The sequence below is a fragment of the Rhineura floridana genome, chromosome 2, assembly GCF_030035675.1.
Source record: "Rhineura floridana isolate rRhiFlo1 chromosome 2, rRhiFlo1.hap2, whole genome shotgun sequence".
Taxonomy (NCBI): Eukaryota; Metazoa; Chordata; class Lepidosauria; order Squamata; family Rhineuridae; genus Rhineura; species Rhineura floridana.
Window position 1 is genome coordinate 105,300,306 of NC_084481.1, and position 18,812 is coordinate 105,319,117.

General features: G+C 41.6%; 1 protein-coding gene across 4 annotated transcripts in view; it reads left to right on the forward strand.

Annotated features, from left to right (window-relative positions):
- Positions 1–2,175: 2,175 nt before the first annotated feature.
- Positions 2,176–18,812, forward strand: part of KMT5B (lysine methyltransferase 5B) — a 47,760-nt gene continuing 31,123 nt past the window's right edge. Inside the window, exon 1 of one of the 4 annotated variants that reach the window (XM_061609970.1) lies at positions 2,176–2,534. The gene's annotated coding sequence lies outside the window, so the exon portion shown is untranslated. Of the gene's footprint in view, positions 2,535–2,555; positions 3,054–18,812 lie in introns of those variants that run through there. The other 3 variants (XM_061609974.1, XM_061609972.1, XM_061609973.1) reach the window with 3 other exon arrangements.

Consider the following 18,812-nt stretch of genomic DNA (forward strand, 5'->3'; position numbering starts at 1 on the left):
AACCGCAGCAAGTGTGTGAACTGCAGTAATATATAAAGATTCTCAGTACTATGGCAGCAGTTGCATGTACAGCAATTCCTGTTGGTCCATCTCCATTGAGCTAAGACTATGTAGGAAAGGGTCCTCCAAAGGTAGACATTCTGAAACCACTGCTTTACAAAAATGTCTATATAGGCAATAAATCCCTTTCATCTAGGATGCAAGCTCTAGTTAGGTTGCACTGGTGAGCCTTTCTCTCACCCCACCCCAGACCTATGATGCAAAATTATGACCATGAGCTATGGAATTGTTCTTCTTTTTGTTTGGCTGCAATTCAGAGTAATCCATAAGAAGTGGGTTAATACAGTGCATTATCCGTTGTGGTGTTGATGTTGTGGGCTTCTTCTAGGAGGAAGGGTGGGATATAAATAAAATAAAATAAATCATGCACGTCCATCTGAATCTATATTTGCCTACTGACATTCTTGGTGTTAATACAAACTAGTTTAGGCAGCCTATATGCAATTTAGTAGGTAGGAACTCATTTACTCTTGGGTAGAAAAGAGACAGTAACACTCAGTCCCATGATTTTGAGATATAATCCAGTGCTTTAAGTAGGGTTACCATTTCAGCCCCTCTGATCCTGTTTCTGTGGCTTCAATAGCAGCATGACAATGTATCAGGTGAAGCTTCCCTTAAAGGTACCAAAGCAAGGTCACTTATTAAAGTTGGCATCCCCACGTTAATGGCTTACTGGATGTGACAGTACTCATAGATTTAAAAAAGAATCAAATAGGCAGGTCAAATCTAGAAAGAAAATTACATTGAAATATTTGGAAAATTGTTCTGGATATATATGACCTTGGGAACTTAGAGGGAAAACTATTCTTTTCTGGCCCCTTCCCTCCTTAATTTTCCTCAGGCTCCGTACCTTTCATCTTGCTTAATTCCTAGGTTATACTGAGCAATTAAAAATATAGGGACCACAAGGCTCCCAGTCTTTCTCAAAACGCAACAGCAGGAAAAAAATAGGGAGGAAATGCTGCTGGGCTCTAGACAGGGTGTAGCAAGAAGGAATCAGTAACTGTTTTTGCCAGTGCAGATGTTACCGCAGCCAGCTGATCGGAGACCAGCTGCCCACGCGAGAGGCCTACTTGCGTGAAGAATATGACGCGAAGAAACCCGGGAAGGATGCAGCAGTTACTTCCGTAATTAGAACAATGGCAAAATGAATTCCCCCCAACACGGATATAGTTGCTGCGATCTATCGCGTGTCCCTGCTTCAGACGTTAATGTACACATCCACAAGCGAATAGAAGCCTCTGTTTTTTAAAGAAGCATCTGCAGCGGCTCACAATTGCTGCAAATGATGCCACCAAGAAAAGAAAAAGGAAAGAGGGACATAACTAGACGACATCCACGTGGATGACAATGAAAGGAGCAGGAAGAAAAGATAGACGCCCTCCCTTTTTCATTTGCAGATTTTAACGATCGAATTACACTAGCCAGGCCCTTTAAAGGCCAAACATAAACGTAACCCTCAGGACACATTGAAGGGGCTCGGGAGAGCAAGACGAGTAACTCGTCTTTAGTTTTAAAAACGTTTGTCTGCAGCACACCCCGCTGTGATATTATCTTGCAAAGTGTATAAAGTGGCACCTAATTGCACACGGTGTGTTAGCAGGACACTACCGAACCCCTTTCTCCTCACGGGGAACAATATTTACTCTTGACAGCCAAACTGGTATGAGTAATTCTTTTTCCATGTAGTTTATTTAAACGGTTGGTTTACATATTGACGGAACAGTCCGAGTCCCCAGATGACAAGCATCCTCACGCCTATCATCTTCCCTTTTGCTCGATATATATGAGAGAAGGAAAAGAGAAGAGAGAGAGAGAGAAACTTCGAGGCAGAAAGCCCTCGTTGGGTTTAAAGTAAATAGTATTCATTGAGGTTTTACACCCCAGGATCGTCTCTATAGGGCTTTGCCCCACCCAACTGGTGATGGAAGTAGGGGGCAAGTGGGTCTGTATTAAGGCACAATAGCGCAGACCTATATAACTTGTGACACCCCCCCAATCAAATGGAGCCAACTTAATGTGCGTATCTAGGTTTGACAACCCCATTTCTGCTGACCCATCAGGCAGCAAAAATAATAGGCTTATCGAGTTCCTGATGGACCATATATCACTGGTGAACTGCTTTCGGCTTGGTTGGTCACAACTTGCAAGGATTATTAGCTGGCCTATCATTATGACCCACCAAATCTACACTCAGCTCAAACTACCCTGACAGTCCTCGTTAAGGCACCAGTTTATTTAAAAGGCTGCGGAGAAGAGGGCGGATTGATTTTTTTAAAGGGTTTCTTTCGGGTTTTCAAACTATACTGAGCGAAGCGTGTTTATATGTATATCCCTCCGCACTGAATCTTGCGAGGAACATAGGCACGGCCTTCATGATGTTCTTCCGCCGCGGAGAGAGGTGTAGACTCTGCAGAGGCGAACGGAGATGGGTTGCCGTACCTCACTTCGCCCTGTGGAATTAAAACGCTAAGGTAAGAGTCTCTTTGGTAATGTATTCCTCCGCTCTCTCGCAAGGAGATCTCCATTCAGCCTGCTGTGTCCCTCCGCCGTCTCGGGGCACACAAGCAGGAGGTGCTTTTTCTGACTGCTAGGAAAATAGCGAGTCTGGAAGGAAGACAAAAGACTTCAGCGCACAGTGAGGATTGGCCTCTGTGGGTGTTTGGGGTGGTAGGTGTTCTTCACGGAAGACAAGATCGGGCCTGGGATTGTGTAGTTGCGCCGCAGGGTCGTTGTGAAGGGACTTCGGGACTTTTTCTCGCGGGGCCCGGCGGATGGATTTCTAAAGAGCTTTTCCACATATCGTTCGCCCTTCGCGGCCGCCATCTTGGATTTTAATCCGCCATTTTTCCCCTTGGAATTATTATTATTTTTTTATGATTAATTTTTTTTCCGCCTCTGGCCGAGATTCTGGACGACGGTGGCGGAGGCTTTGTGGACCTGCGAAGTCGCAGGTGGCGAAGAGGACCGCGGTGCCCTGGGGCAGGTAGGAGGTGAGTTCTTCGCGGAGACGAAACGGGGGGGGGGGTCAGGAACTGGTACAGTAGCAAGGGCCCCACTCCTTCCGGGGAGGGGGCGGGATAGAAGCGAGGCCCCTCAGGCTGGGCAGGGCCCAAGGGGAGAACCATGGGCAAAGTAGGGGGGCTTTCTTGTGGCTGAGAAGGAGACGAAGTTCTTTGGGAGCAAAAATGGGGAGAGGCTTTATTTTTTAGGGGGCATCAAATAAGAGATGCAGAAAGAATTGTGTGTTCTCTTCCCCCTCCCCCGTCCTTTATAGAGGAAGACAATACGATCTCTGGGACTGGAAGGGAGCTGGTGACTAAGGTGAAAGGAAGGGGACGGGGAGTAGTGAGATGCTCGGGGCAGGGGCTGGTAGGAAGAGCTAGGCAGCCTTTCTTTGGACGTGAGGAGGGGGGTCGTGTCAGTCTGGAGGCAGACCGTGTGGGACTGGCCGTGGTGCTGGTGGTGGGCATGGGACGGACGACCAGTCGCACTTGGTCAGGCAGTCGGGCAGCTAGCCAGCCTATGACAGGGTACCGTAAGCATCCCTCTTTGGGGATCTGGCGCTAGGCGCTTTTAGTTTTTTTAAAATCTATTGTGTTCGGATTTCAGAATGGCTTGTTCATAGTGGTTCCTAAGTGACTTCCCATCCAGGCCTAGGCCTTTGCTTTACTTCTAAGAGGGCACTACACGAGGCGCCTTCATAACGCCTTTTTGGGTCTAGAAGGGCAGGGTGACCCACTCCCGAAGAGCGAACAGGGATGGCGGTAGGCCGGTAGGCTGCATTTAGTGTTAGAAGGACCCGAGGAAAGTGGCACTGGGCCACTCGTGATTGTGACACCCGCAACACACCCATCTCTGGGTTGATGACTGTGACAGCTGGCATCCTCTTGCGCTTCTGTGGCATTGAAGGGGATGCGATCTTCGGAGAGGTGGGGCTCGGACGGGATTTCTGTATAGGAGGATGAGTGAAAGCCTTCATGTTTCTGGGTGTTTGTCGTTTTCCCAGAGTTTGAGATGGGGTTGGGGAACGGTGCCCGACGCGGAAAGCAGTTGCGACCGGATCGGGCAGGGCTGACTAAAGTGGAGGAACCGGGGAGCTCATTGCTCCCGGCCTCTGAAGAAGACGAGAAGCGACCTCTAGGGGGCACCGCAGATTCATGGAAGAGTCGGGAAAGTAGAGTAGTCTTACCTCCCAGATCCAGCTGAGCAGCGATAGAAGTTTGCTCTGCTCCTGTCAGGTGTCAGGATTTAAGTGCTAGTTCCCCTTTGTAAGGATTTATTCTGACGTTGTGGGCTGAAACGCTTATTCATCTATTTTATTTAATTTATTTATTTTATTTATATCCCACCCTTCCTCCCAGTAGGAGCCCAGGGTGGCAACTGTTAAACTTGTTCTGGCTTTTCCACCATAGACACCCGATCACTGGACAATGAATATAAAGACAGCGCCTTTTAATTGTTAACTCAATGTATATCCCATTTTTCTGACTAGTTTTATTAGTTTTCTCAGATATAAAACGAACCCATTTATCTCCCAAGTATTATGTGAGCATTTATCAGTACTCTACTGCAGGGGGTGGGGAACCTGTAGCCCTCCACATTTTGCTGGATTATAATTACCATTGTCCCAGACCGTTGGACATAATAGCTGGGTCTGATAAAATTGGAGCCCAGCAAGATTTGGGTGTGTGTGCAGGTTCCCCATCCCTGTTCTACTGGGACCCTACTTTTTTTCTTTTTTCCAAAATATGTTCAAAGAATTGGTTCAAAATTTCAAAGAATATTTTTTTTAATTAGATGAGGTATTAGTAAGAGACTTGCAGGGTTACTGATGGAAAATTAGGTTGTAGTTTGGTTGAATGGACAAATTCTGAGATCTAGGTTCTAGGGAGCAGAGTGGTTTAATTATTTTCATTCTCTGCTCCTGGGAATCTTAGTATTTGCAGAAGCTTATTTGGATTCATGGTAAGCAGACTTTCCTAACAGATGGCTTGCCCAACCACTACTGATGTTGCCCTGCAATATAGAGCTACATGGGACTGTTGATGGTGCTTATCAGTTCATGCAAAGCAGTGGTGTGGCCCGTAGTCTAAATATTTGCAATGCACAAGAATATTTGCAATGAATGGGAATTTTTGCAGATGTCAATACAGAAAATGTCCCCTGAAGGTTTGAAAACCACTGCTATAGATATATATTGTTCTCTGAGAATAAGGACTAGTTCTCACAAACAGCCAGTGAAGTGGTAAGCTTGTATAACCCCAGACTGCAGGTAGGGCTCCATGTAATAGAATGTTTGCTTGTGTGGGGATCCTACACATAGAAAAATCGTATTCTAGGAGAGGTTAGGCTAGAATCCTCACTGATCTACTAGTTGTCTATGCTTAGGAAATTGTATGATATTCTATCATGCAAATCCCACCTACAGTTTGAAATGTTGCAGCCTAGACAGATTTGCGACCATCTGCTTCTTTGTGAGAGCTAGGTTGAAGGGATGCAAAACAGCTAAGGTAAGATCTTTCATTAGACCCATTGCATGTCTGCAGTCTTTTGAGCTGTGCTGAATTGAAAAAGTATTCAGCTGAAGTAGCGTGCCATAAATTTGACATGCTACTTATATACTATTTGCATTTGTTTAGGCCTCAGATATTGAATCCTTTCCCCCATTGGATTTGTTTGTCTAAGTCATTTCAATCATATAGCAATGTAATATGTCCATATTGATTGTGGATAAATGTTTGTCCATGATGTATCATAGCAAAAGTTATATTTTGCATTTGTTTTTCATACCAGTTCATTAGAACTGTAGGAGGAGTTTCTGTGTAAGCTTAAATTAAAACTTGTCAAGTATATGTTCTTAAACATCTTATTAATTGTAATGAATTTAAATAGGTTTTTTCTTGAGGTGGATGAGTCTTGAAATGTGAACTGACTGCAGATAACATTTCATGAGGTTTTTGTTAATTGCATTTTTAAAAGAAACACAATAGCAAAACCTAATGGGCAAAGCAATCCAAACCCCCAATCAGCCACACTAGAGAGGGTTTGGATGGGGCAGAATTGTCCCTCTGCCCAGCCCTGCCCTGCGTTATGTGGGACAGCCCTGGTGGCAAGGAGTGCCTCAAAAGGGTGGTGGAAGCTACTACTGATAGTATCCTTGCCAGTGGTAGCTGGCAGAAACACTTGAAATGGAGTGTGGCAGAGGCAGAGGGGAACAGGGCTAAACTAGACCAGCACATAATCTGCTGGATCCTGAGCTGCCCTTGCTGGCATCAGCTGACAGCAATGGACTGATCTGGATTTTTTCATTGTGCCAGCCTCAGAGCTGGCACAGCAAAGGGAAACTTTTTCCTTTCTCCACCTTCTACCTTGGCCACCTAAGTGACAGGGTGTGGTGCCACTCCATCTGGCTGTGCCATTGCCCCCCATGGTTTACAACTGCAGCCTCATTTTACGATACTTTATTAAGAATTGTGTGTGCATGCTTTTTTTCTTTAAAAAAACACTCATGTTGTAGTGGTTATTCTTGATACCTGTCCAAAATATACTTACATAATAACATAAAAATGACAGCTATCTTTTTTCCTGTTTACTTTGCCAAAAATGATCTACATGAAGTAGAAAAATACTTAGCTAATCACATTGGTCTGACCTTGGGTGTGGGTCAAGAGGGTTAATGAAGGTGTTTTCTGCTTCATGTAGGCTAGCTCTTTAGCTTGCTGGAGTAGGCAGGCATGCATACAGGACTGGGCACAAGCCAAATATGCCCGTGCAGCAGCTTATGGAATTGGGTTATCTACAAATATTTATATTTAAAATCATTGGACCTTTCTCACAAGAATAGATGCTTGCAAGTTACAATTGTAGATTCAAAGTGCTGGTTTTGACCTATAAAGCCCTACACGGCATGGGACCGCAATACCTGGTGGAACACCTCTCCCAATATGAACCTACCCGTACACTGCGCTCAACATCTAAGGCCCTCCTCCGAGTGCCATCCCATCGAGAAGCTCGGAGGGTGGTGACTAGAACTAGGGCCTTTTCAGTGGTGGCCCCTGAACTGTGGAACAGTCTCCCCGATGAGGTGCGCCTGGCGCCGACGCTACTATCTTTTCGGCGCCAGGTGAAAACCTTTTTATACTCCCTGGCATTTTAAAGTGTATTTTAACAGTATTTCACTATTATTTTGTATTTTGGACGTTGTTTGGTTCTTTTATTGTTTGTTTGTTTTTGTTTCTTGATTTATTGTATTTATTGTATTTATACACTGTGCTTGTTTTATCTTTTTGTACACCGCCCAGAGAGCCTCAGGGCTTAGGGCGGTATATAAATTAAATTAAATAAATAAATAAATAAAATAATTTTATTTATTGGACTGACTTCATCTTAGTATTCAGCCATTGGCAACCTCAACACCAAGTGCAAAGGCTGGTCAAAGGGACATATCTTTTGACTCTTTATCTTCCTGAAATTGGAATTAGAGTTGCAGACCAATTCAATTTTAGTCATAAGTAAAAAAGGTGTTGAAATAGAATGGGTATTCAACTGAAAGCAGTTGGGCATGGGTAAGTGCTCGGATAATAGGGATCAGTGAAATACTTTTTTCTGTTTTAATGAGATCCTTGTTTCCATGTACACTCACTTTGATCTATAGTCTGTTTCCCTCTTTTTTCCCCTTTTGCTATTCTTTACCCAGACCTGAAATTAATACTGCATGCTGAATTTCCTGTCTTTGCTCTCTCCCTTTTATTTCTAGTAAGGTTTGAATACATAAACTCACTAGCAGAGTTTGAGAACACCTGCAATACAGCGATGAACAGAAGCTGTCAATATTTTAATTACACTTGACTGCAGATTCTATTCCAGGCCAACTCTGGCAGTAGCACTGCCAGCTCCATGGTACTGAAACATATTTTTTTAAAAAGTTTGTACAGTTGCCTTGTGGTAGGACAGTTCTTGCATTTATAGGATGGCTTAGGATACCTGTTCTTAGCAGTTTAGCTTCTGTTATGTGAGTGGACATAGATGTGAACAGTTTTAGTTTAAGCAATTTGTTCTGCTGTGGATTGACATTTTAAATTGGTTGTATGTTATTACTAGCCAGTCTCCATCAATTGTTCTTGTGACAATGTTTGACACAATACATTAGGCTTAAAAGCTTTCCAAACAACATACTACAATAGGGCCCCACTTTTCGGCAGCCCGCTAATACGGTGCTTTTCAATTAGAGTAATTACAGTAAGGTTCCACTCATACAGCTCTTGTTCTGCTTTTATGGTGTTTTTCGGGCATTGGGAGTTCTGCTTTTTGGCGGGTTTTGCTTTTCGGCGGGGGTCTGGAACGTAACCCGCCATATGAGTGGGGCCCTACTGTATAATACTTAGTATTCAAATTATGGCTTTCCAAAGTGCTTAAAGTATTTTATATACATCAACCCTGTAAGGTAAGCCAGTATTTCCCTCATGTTACAAATGAAGCTGTGAAACTGTGATACTCCATGAGTTATAGCTAGGTTGGCATTTAAACCAGGGATTTCCAGCTTAAGTTTGTAACAGTGCGATCCAATACATGTCTCCTCAGAGGTAAGCTCCATTGAGTTCAATGGGATTTACTTTCAGGTAAGTGTTACAGAATTGCAGCCTAATTGTGTTTCACCTGCTCTCGTTCCTTCCATAGTAGCCTTTTTCTCCATTAAGGACAACATTTGCTCACACATTTATTCTGAGAATCCAGATGTCTTTCTTCCAATTCTGACAATTCCTCAGTTAGTCTTTTTTTTTGGTTAAGTGCTGTTTTGTAATGATTTTTAGAGCATCCATCACAATAGCAGCACACAGGTTTTAGTCATGACCTGGTGTAGTACTGTTGCAGTGCCTATTTAATATCTGTTTTTATGATGTTTTAAAGTGTTTTAGTGCTTTGTTTGCTGCCCTGGGCTCCTGCTGGGAGGAAGGACGGGATACAAATTAAATAAATAAATAAATAAATAATATTTGTGATTGGTAACTTTTCTTTCTCTATATTACCTGTCCATTGCTCCTCTTCTATTACCTTCATTGCCCATACATGAACAAAAGGAATGCATGTATCATACTCAAAATCAAAACTATATAATGTTCTTTATTTCTGTAAACATAGATTTATACTAAAACTGTAATTAATCACTTTAAATAGAAATATTTTAAACTGTTTATAAAATCTGCATAAATGTAATATATATAATTTATTATAAATGTTTGCTTCATATAATTGACACAGAGAACCATATCTTTACAAATTGCCCTTTTTTGGTGTCCTCCATCTCTTAACTTCACTAACAGTAAGGTTTGCCATCTTTGCAATTTACCACACCTCAATGAACCAGTCTCTTTCAGTAGGAATTTGAGTAGATTGCCAAGTGTGTGGCTTTCCTCCCCTTTATTCTCTCCTAGATTTCTTGGGGATGGGGAGGAGTATTGCCTGTGATCAAGAGCCTGTCTGCCATCAGCTCAGTCTCATTTTTTTGTTTTTCCTGGCAAGTAATCTAATGTTATGCCTTCTCAGCCCTGTAAAGGGTTGACTTAAGGTAGAAATATAACTTGTGATGGGATAGTGTAGGGCGAGACCATTATATAATTCATAATCCTAGATTTACAAGCTGGGATATTAGGTGTACTTACAGCTAGCTGAATTCAGTACCTTGTTTAACTTGTTACACAAATTTCCTAGTAACTAGCAATTTGTAATTAAAGGCTGGTACATGTGTTGTAGTGATTTGTGTAATGTAATGCTTCATAAGACATTCAGTACATTGGATAAAGTCCTTTAGGGGTAGTCCTATGTACCCTTTTGAGAATGTCTAGTGTATGCTTCTCACTTCTCAACATCAAGTGATGGCAAGCATTCTAACACCTTTTTTCATTTTTTCATTTGTGAGTGTAACAGGAAAAAAGAAATCATAATAATAACGTTCGTAATAGGTTTGATTTAAATTATCATGAATTCTGCTTGAATATATGTCAGTGGTACTAGCTTCCATCTGTCTTGCATAATAAAGAAGTGAAATGCTTAAGTTTGCTTAGATTGTAATCTGTTCCTCAGAATTTCTATTTTATTATACCTTAAATCAGATATAGAAATACCCACAGCATAACTTCCCCTCAAGCTTCAATATAAATGAAATCCTCCTTATAAATATGTAGCTGTGTTTGCCCAATGAGGGGACTTCTTGTAGCTACAGATGCTTTCTGTTCTTACCTAGTTTACTAAAATCTTGGCTGTCCTTATAGAGCATAAACTTTTTTCAACAACTTTTAGGGGTTTTCTTTCATTTGGGGTTAAATACTTCAACTAATATTTATTTATTTATTGTATTTGTAATAAGGAATAGTGGGTCTAGATCTCTGTGGATTTTCTTTATTACATGCTAATATTAATCCAGCACCCCATAATATGTAGTACACAAACTATTTGAGAAGTTATTTTAAACTTGAAAGAAATAATTTAGAAGTTCCTTTCTTGTCTACAATACAAAACTTGGATCAGCCCTTTGAATTTGCAGGTGGTGTGTAGGCAAATCAGGTTATTCATAACCTTCCATGGTGGAATTTTACTCACTAGAGCCAGTGTGGTGTAGTGGTTAGAGTGTTGGACTACGACCTGGGAGACCAGGATTCAAATCCCCATACAGCCATGAAGCTCACTGGGTGACCTTGGGCCAGTCTCTGCCTCTCAGCCTCAGAGGAAGGCAATGGTAAACACTCTCTGAATACTGCTTACCGTGAAAACCCTATTCATAGGGTCGCCATAAGTCGGAATCGGCTTGAAGGCAGTATATTTACATTTAAGGATATATCGATTTTAACTGGTATTTTTAAGTTCACCATCCATGTCATCAGGATGCGGCTGGTAACAGAGACTAATAAAAATAATAAATTGTTATATAAGTAGTTAATACTAATAGTAATAATTTGTGCATTAGAACATACAGCTGTTTGAAAATATGTTAGAAAATATTCATGCTCTTTGACAGTCTGAAATCAGTATTTGAAGAATTCTGTGGTATATGGAAAGAAAAGGGTGGGGAAACAAGCCCAGTACTTTTGTCAAAGTAATGGAACTTGATGGTTTCTCACAAGAGTGTTTTTCAGGACTCTTGTCTGTCCTGTATAAACCTATGTTCTCACTGTGGGAGGCTGTGTGGATCCAGAATTGGCCTCCACAATCACTTACGGACCCACTGTTAAAGACCTTACCCTGGAAGACAATCTTACTCGGCCACGAGTGATCGCCAATGAATGACTGAGGTGAATGAATAACAATACAATATTTAGATTAGTTAAAGTGGAATGTAATTGTAAGATCTTGCATTTGCATTTTAACAAAAACAGTGTCCAGCTATAAGTTTCAGATGAGGGAAGGACCTTTTCCCAATGTGAAGATTCTTTCATACTGCAGTGGACTCTCAGCATCAGTTTGTCCTGCAAAACATGTAGCTGGGACTGTCAGCTGTAATAGTGCTAATCATCTCTTAGGAATAAAGGTTTCCTGGAATGTCTTTCCCCCCCCCAAACCATCCTGTGGTGCAACCAACACAAGAGTACAGTGCTTGCACCCTAGAATATGGGAAGGGGAGGGGGATATCATGCAGCTCTTTTGTGTCTTCTGTTATCATCAACTTCCATTCTTTTAGAAATTAACCCTGCACAAAACAGAAACACTCCCTCTCATTCCAGGACAAGCACCCTATGTGAGAGAGACTGCATAGCACCTGCCCTAGAGACTGTCCTAACGCGCTGCCAGTCCGTCGTCCAGTCTGCTTCACACCCAAACATCAAGTTGATGGACACTTTTCATGCATGTTAAAATCATTTTAAACATGTTTGAATATTTAGTATACTTACATCCCACTCTAATATGGGGCTGTCACTGGTCTCCTATGCAAAGGATTCATTGAGGCTACACCCACAGTTTCAACACTGCTGTGGCATTAAGTGCTTAGAACCATTGACTGGGGATTTAATGGACAGGCTTGCATGCCCACTCAGAAGCATTTTGTCCAGACTGAAGGCAGTTATGTGGATATGCTAAAGAACAGTTAACTAGAGCATTTATTTGATATCCTTCCCCCAAACAATCAACCATTATTCAACCAGATACATATGCCCCTACTCTGTAATATCTGCCCAGCTGTTCTGCCACTTAAACATCATAACTGACCCCTGCTGAGTACTTCCTGAACAGCCTGCAGCCCCACAGCAATAGGTTACTTTTGCTGGCTCTCTGCCTCTGCAACACTTTCTTCCTGAACTTCGTGCTTACATCCAGCCCCTTCTCTTAGCCTTGCGGCTTATACTGCTTCTGTATCCTGCTTCATATACCTTTATGTTCTGTCTGTATTTTAAATGAATTCAGTGGCTGCTTGTCCAAAATATCTCAGCCAGATAACATCTTGTACCTTTCCCCTTTGTCTAGGTCAGCCTTTCCCAACTAGTGGGCCACCAGATGTTGTTGGACGACAACTCCCATCAGCCTCAGCCAGCATTGCCAATGGTCAGGAAAGATGGGAATTGTGGTCCAACAACATCTGGTGGACCACTAGTTGGGAAAAGCTGGTCTAGGTGATGGATAGAGGCTTGTGACAGAGAGGGTAGCAAACCAAGATTTAAGCCCAGAGTTGTTTTTAAAATGGGGCTGTCCTTTCCTGTGACCTTTGGAGTGCCTCATCAGCCCTGTTAAGAAACAGGACAAGAAAGTGACAGTGCTCAAGTCCTAAAGAAGCATCACGAGCGCTGCTGTGGGCGTTTAGGACTGCCTTTTCTTTGTCATTAGTTGAAGTGCAGTTACGTTTCTGCACTGAATGAATTATTGTTTTGTTCAAGTCAGTTTTGTGTCATGATTTTTGATACTGAGCCAGTGCTTCAAAAAGTCACTCAAAGGACTTCCGGGAAGGGTGACTTAGCCTGTGCCTGCTTTTGAGACGGGCTCCTGCCTCAAAAGAAGCTTATTCAGATATATCAGTCAGTTTTTTCTTTTTTTTTTGACTGATTAAACTTCTCCCGGGTAGGGAGAAACGAAGAGATTAACCTCAAAGCCTATTTTTGTTGGGACGACCAGATCTCATTAATTTATGGGACGAGGTCCAGCCGACGAAGGTGGGACGGATTTTCAACAGCAAGCTCTATCTGTTAAAGCGAACGTTCATCTTATCTTCTAAGAGAGAACGCACTAACAGGCAAGCACCCTTCTTTCTATATTTTTCTTTTACTTGACTTAAATTGTTGCTGTTTAAAAGAGATTTGCCAGATTGATCGGTTTTTGACATCTCACTGGGGAGCCGTAACTTCTCTCTGCTACGCACTAATTAATAGCTTATCTCTGTTTTTGTTGCAAAAAGCTGTCCTGGATTTGCATTCTAAAGATACACACAGAAGAGGGATTTCTATTCCAGATTTTTATTTTGAAAAATATTATACTGTTTTGAGACTACTCTCTTTTTGGTCTATTTTATTTTGACGAATCTGTTTCTTGACGATTGCCATTAATTGCTTCGATCCTGGGAACTGCATTTTGTTTACTTAACTATTGGAGAGATAAGGCTGTCTGCTCTGTTTATACTGTGATGTCACCAAGTTTGGAGTATTAACCCAATTGTTGCTGAAATAAGAAGTGGTTTTCCTATATTTTTCTTTTAAAATGGCAATTAAGAAAGTGGCTGAGAATCTGGAAATAACTATGTTTCAGAGAATAATGAATGAGATTGAGATAACGAAAATTGAATTGAGTAAAATGAAGCAGGAGATTAAAGATATAAGGGTCCCTGTGAGAGAGGTGACCCTGGAAGGGGTCCCTGTGAGAGAGGAGACCCCGGAGATTGGAATAGGGGTCCCTGTGAGAGAGGAGACCCTGGAGACTGGAATAGGGGTCCCTGTGAGAGAGGAGATCCCGGAGATTGGAACAAACGTGGAACAGGAACAAGATTTGGAGTCTATGGACTTTAGAAATAAAATCTATTGTTTGGAACTCAATGTTATCTCTGAAGAAATTAATGAAGATTCTAGAGATAAAGTTATCAATGGCATGGATTATCTTCTGGACTGGAATGATGTGATGGAGCCCAATATAGAGAAAATCTATGGAATTAACTGCAGCCATGTGACAATGGAAAAACTTTTAAGAGATGACCCAGTGTATTTTGAAAAAAAGAACAGAGATATGATTTTACAGCAGTATTTCAGCAACTTATTCAGAATGGATGGCAAGAAAATATTTGGGATAGAGGTAATTCCCATCAGACTCTTATTATATGACTATGGCTTTGACAGCAAGATTATTATGGAATACTGATAATGGAAGATTGGATATTGAAATTACTGGACTTAACAAGACTACTGAAGATGGAAGATGGAAAATGGAACTAATAGAGATAATAGAACAATGGCTACTGAAATTACTGAACCTAACAGATTCTGATGTGATGGATTAATTGAAATGTTTATTTTGACTATGGTTATGACAATAAGATTATCATAATTAGTAATGAGATGGATTAATCGATATGCTTATCTGGAAAAAAAAATTGATAGATATATTTCTTAAAGAATTGAAACCTCTCTTTGACTTTTTGTGGAAAGAATAAAGTAATGTTTATGAGATTTGATGATTAAGTAAGATAACTACTGGAGGAAAGTGATTTTATAATATGACTTAAGAGACAGGATTGCTATATATTATAGACTTATAACTGATTTGATCTTTGACAAATGGGAAGTCAATATTTTACTCTTTATTTTTTATTTTTGTTTTTTTTTTTTTCTTCTTTTCTTTTTTTCTTTTTGTTTAACTATTTTTGATTTTGTTTTTTGTCTTTGAATGTTTTATGATTTTGTCTTGTATGTTTTATGAAAATCTGAATAAAAATTATTGAAAAAAAAAAAAAAAAGTCACTCAAAGAATTGTCACTAACATAATAATCTTTGACCTTAAAGTAGAAAAATGAAAAAAGGTGAGCCCTAACGCTTGTTCTAATCAACATATAGAATATAGGTGAGCATTATGAATTGGGAAATATTGAGCTGCTTGCTCTATGTATCATCATTGGTGGTGATGAAACCAGTGGCCAGCTTTGTGACTTAGAGTAAACAGCTTGTAATTTGAAGGGAAAAAATAAATGCAGTCATTTATACTGAGTTACCATGATAAAAGGTTTTGCTTTCATATTATTTAAACAGCCTTTTGCCTGTGGACTGTAGACTATAAGGAATTTCATGCAGGCAAAGGCATGGCTTTTCATATAGGTGAGCGAGCAGGTTGGTGGAGGAGAGAAAGATCACTCTGTTCCTCCTCCACAAACCGTCTTGATTTCTATGGTGGCTGTGGAGACACGGACTTCTCCACCACACCTAGCATGGAAATTCAGTGATTTGTTAGAGAGAAGACAGCAATTTGTCCTAGTCTTTGTGGTTTATAAATTCAGAGGAGGACAGGAGCTGGTGGAGCAGCCTTAAATGGCCTTCAGCCACTCCGCCCGCTTGCTGTGCGGTACGTCAGCATGCCAGCGCGCCACATGCACACACACACCCAAGTTGGCGGCCCAGGCTTTGGCTGCGGCCGCAAACTCACCCCTTCGCCCGGTAAGTACCGGGTGTGGAACGGGAATCTTTGATATGGAGAAAGGGAAGAAAACCTGCCTATATTGTAGTAAAATGAAGCCAGCAGCACAGAAATACAGGATTTTAGACTCTTAAACAGGCTAGTAATGTTTTTTTGGCAGACAACTAACATTTGCTCAGGCCAGATTACATCTTGTACCTTTCCCCTCTCTAGGTGATGTATAGAGGCTTGTGACAATTTACAAGACTGCTTTAAAAGCCGAGACTTATTCTGGTAGCAAAAAATACTTTGTTATTGTTTGTAACAAATCATTTAGTCTAAGCTTTGTGGTTGACCCTTCCATGATTGAATACAACAAATCCTAGATTTGTCAGTAATGTAATTGCCAAACGAATTAATACTTAAAAATATTGTAGTGGTAGGTGAAAACCTGGAATTAAATAAATTTCTACTAGCTTGAGCTGAGAGAGTGCTTTCAATAATATTTATGACATAGCGAGGACACCACAAGCCCATTTTCCAGCCTGCCATTGGAACTACCCCTTCCCGTCTGGCAACTGCCTCTGCCCTTCTCTAAGTCTCAGCACAAAACTATATTTGCCCGGAGATCTCAGATTGGAAAAAAATAGCGTGGAGGAAAGAGTTAACCCCCTCTCCGAGGCCACAGCTCTAATTATTTTCAGTCACCACCCAACACCTTTGGTAGCTGCTGTTTTTACCTTTTGTTTCTGTTACCTCCTCACTGAAACTAGACAGGAATACATCCATGTGTTCAAGCTCAACAGTCTTCAAAGTGTGTGTGTGTGTGTGTGTGTGTGTGTGTGTGTTTCCTAGCAGTATTTGCAAATTTTTATTGCTGTACTATTTAGAGTGCCATTTCCTACCTTTAGTCTGCATTTAGTATTGCATGAGGTAGTAGAGTAGCTCCATTGTGAATGGTACTCTGTGGTCCATTACTTCTTTTTAGTGGTCTACATCCATTTTTATATGTTAGGATTTTTACACTGATTTAAAGAGATTCATATGGTTCGTCTGAACAAAAAGTCTTACTGTGCCTGTGTGTTAAATTATGGTTAACTTATTTATTTATTTATTTATTTTATTAAATTTTTATACCGCCCGACTAGCAAAAGCTCTCTGGGCGGTGTACAACAGAAAATACAAAATACATCTCATAAAAAGTGCATAATAAATATTACAAAAACGTATAAAGTGCAAAAAATCAGATTACATAATATTTTAAAATTAAATTAAAACGCCATAGAAAAGAGGCAGGTCTTAAGCTGGCGCCGAAAAGACAGCAGCGTCGGCGCCGTACACACCTCAACGGGGAGACTATTCCAGAGTTCGGGGGCCACCACTGAGAAGGCCCTAGTTCTCATCACCATCCTCCGAGCCTCTCTGTGAGTCGGGACTCGGAGGAGGGCCTTCGATGCAGAGCGCAGTGTCCAGGCAGGTTCATATCGGGAGAGGCGTTCCGACAGGTATTGTGGTCCCGTGCCGTATAGGGCTTTATAGGTTAAAACCAACACTTTGAATCTGGCCCGGAAGCATATTGGCAGCCAATGTAAGCGAGCCAGAACAGGTGTTATGTGTTCCGACCGCTTGGTCCTCGTTATTACTCTGGCCGCCACATTTTGGACAAGCTGTAGCTTCTGAACTGTCTTCAAAGGCAGCCCAACGTAGAGCGCATTGCAGTAGTCTAATCGCGAGGTTACCAGAGCATGTACAACTGATGTAAGGTCCTCTCTGCTCAGGTAGGGACGTAGCTAGGCTACCAACTGAAGTTGGTAGAAAGCGTTCCGAGCCACCAAGGCCACTTGAGCCTCAAGTGACAGGGAAGGATCTAAAAAAACTCCCAGACTATGAACCCGCTCCTTTAGGGGGAGTGTAACCCCATCCAGGACAGGGTAGGTATCCACCACCTGGGCAGAGAAACCATCCACAAGCAGCATCTCAGTCTTGTCTGGATTGAGCCTCAGTTTGTTAGCTCCCATCCAGTCCATTATCGCGGCCAGGCAACGGTTCAGCACATTGACAGCCTCACCTGAAGAGGATGAAAAGGAGAAGTAGAGCTGCGTGTCATCAGCGTACTGATGACAACACACTCCAAAACTCCTGATGACGGCACCCAACAGCTTCATGTAGATGTTAAAAAGCATGGGAGACAGAACCTACCCCTGCGGGACTCCACATTGGAGATCCCACGGTGTCGAGCAATGTTCCCCAAGCACTACCTTCTGGAGACGACCCGCCAAGTAGGAGCAGAACCACTGCCAAGCAGTGCCTCCAATTCCCAACTCCGCAAGCCTCTCCAGAAGGATACCATGGTCGATGGTATCAAAAGCCGCTGAGAGATCAAGGAGAATCAGCAGAGTTACACTCCCTCTGTCCCTCTCCCGACATAGGTCATCATACAGGGCGACCAAGGCTATCTCAGTGCCGAAACCGGGCCTGAAACCCGATTGAAATGGATCCAGATAATCAGTTTCATCCAATAGCGCCTGGAGTTGGCTAGCAACCACTCGTTCCAAGATCTTGCCCAGGAATGGAACATTCGCTACTGGTCTGTAGCTGTTGAAATTTTCCGGGTCCAAGGAAGGTTTTTTCAGGAGTGTGATGTGCAAATGCAGACAGTGAGTAAGAACCCTTTAAAATAAAAACACTTGAAGGTTTTTATGATTTTTTTTTTGTAGACTGTTGAACTGTTGACTGTTGATAACAGCTCCCCTTCAGTACAGTGTATTGGCAACTCAAAAGCATAGGGAAGCACCTGGATTGCTATATTTCTTTTTCAACCATACTTGATGCTATCAGGCTGGGGAAGGATTTGAGAGAACTGGAAGAATTGTTGATGGAAATACATTAAGATGCACATGAAGTCTACATGTTATTTGTATAATACATTTTTTCTAAACCTATAGGTTAAACTTGAAAAAACCCTTCAAATAACTTCTTGATGCTCCTAATACTTAAAAACAGCTTGGATAAAAAAATCCTGGTTTCAGTTGAGTAACTTGACCTTTGCTTATCAAAATATAATACAAAATATTCTGGGGAGGGGGAAGTGTTGCCTGCATATCATATTAGCATACCTGGTTGTTTTATAAAGCATTTAGTTTGTTTTTGAGTTGTAGTTCTGTATGTCATGATTTTTT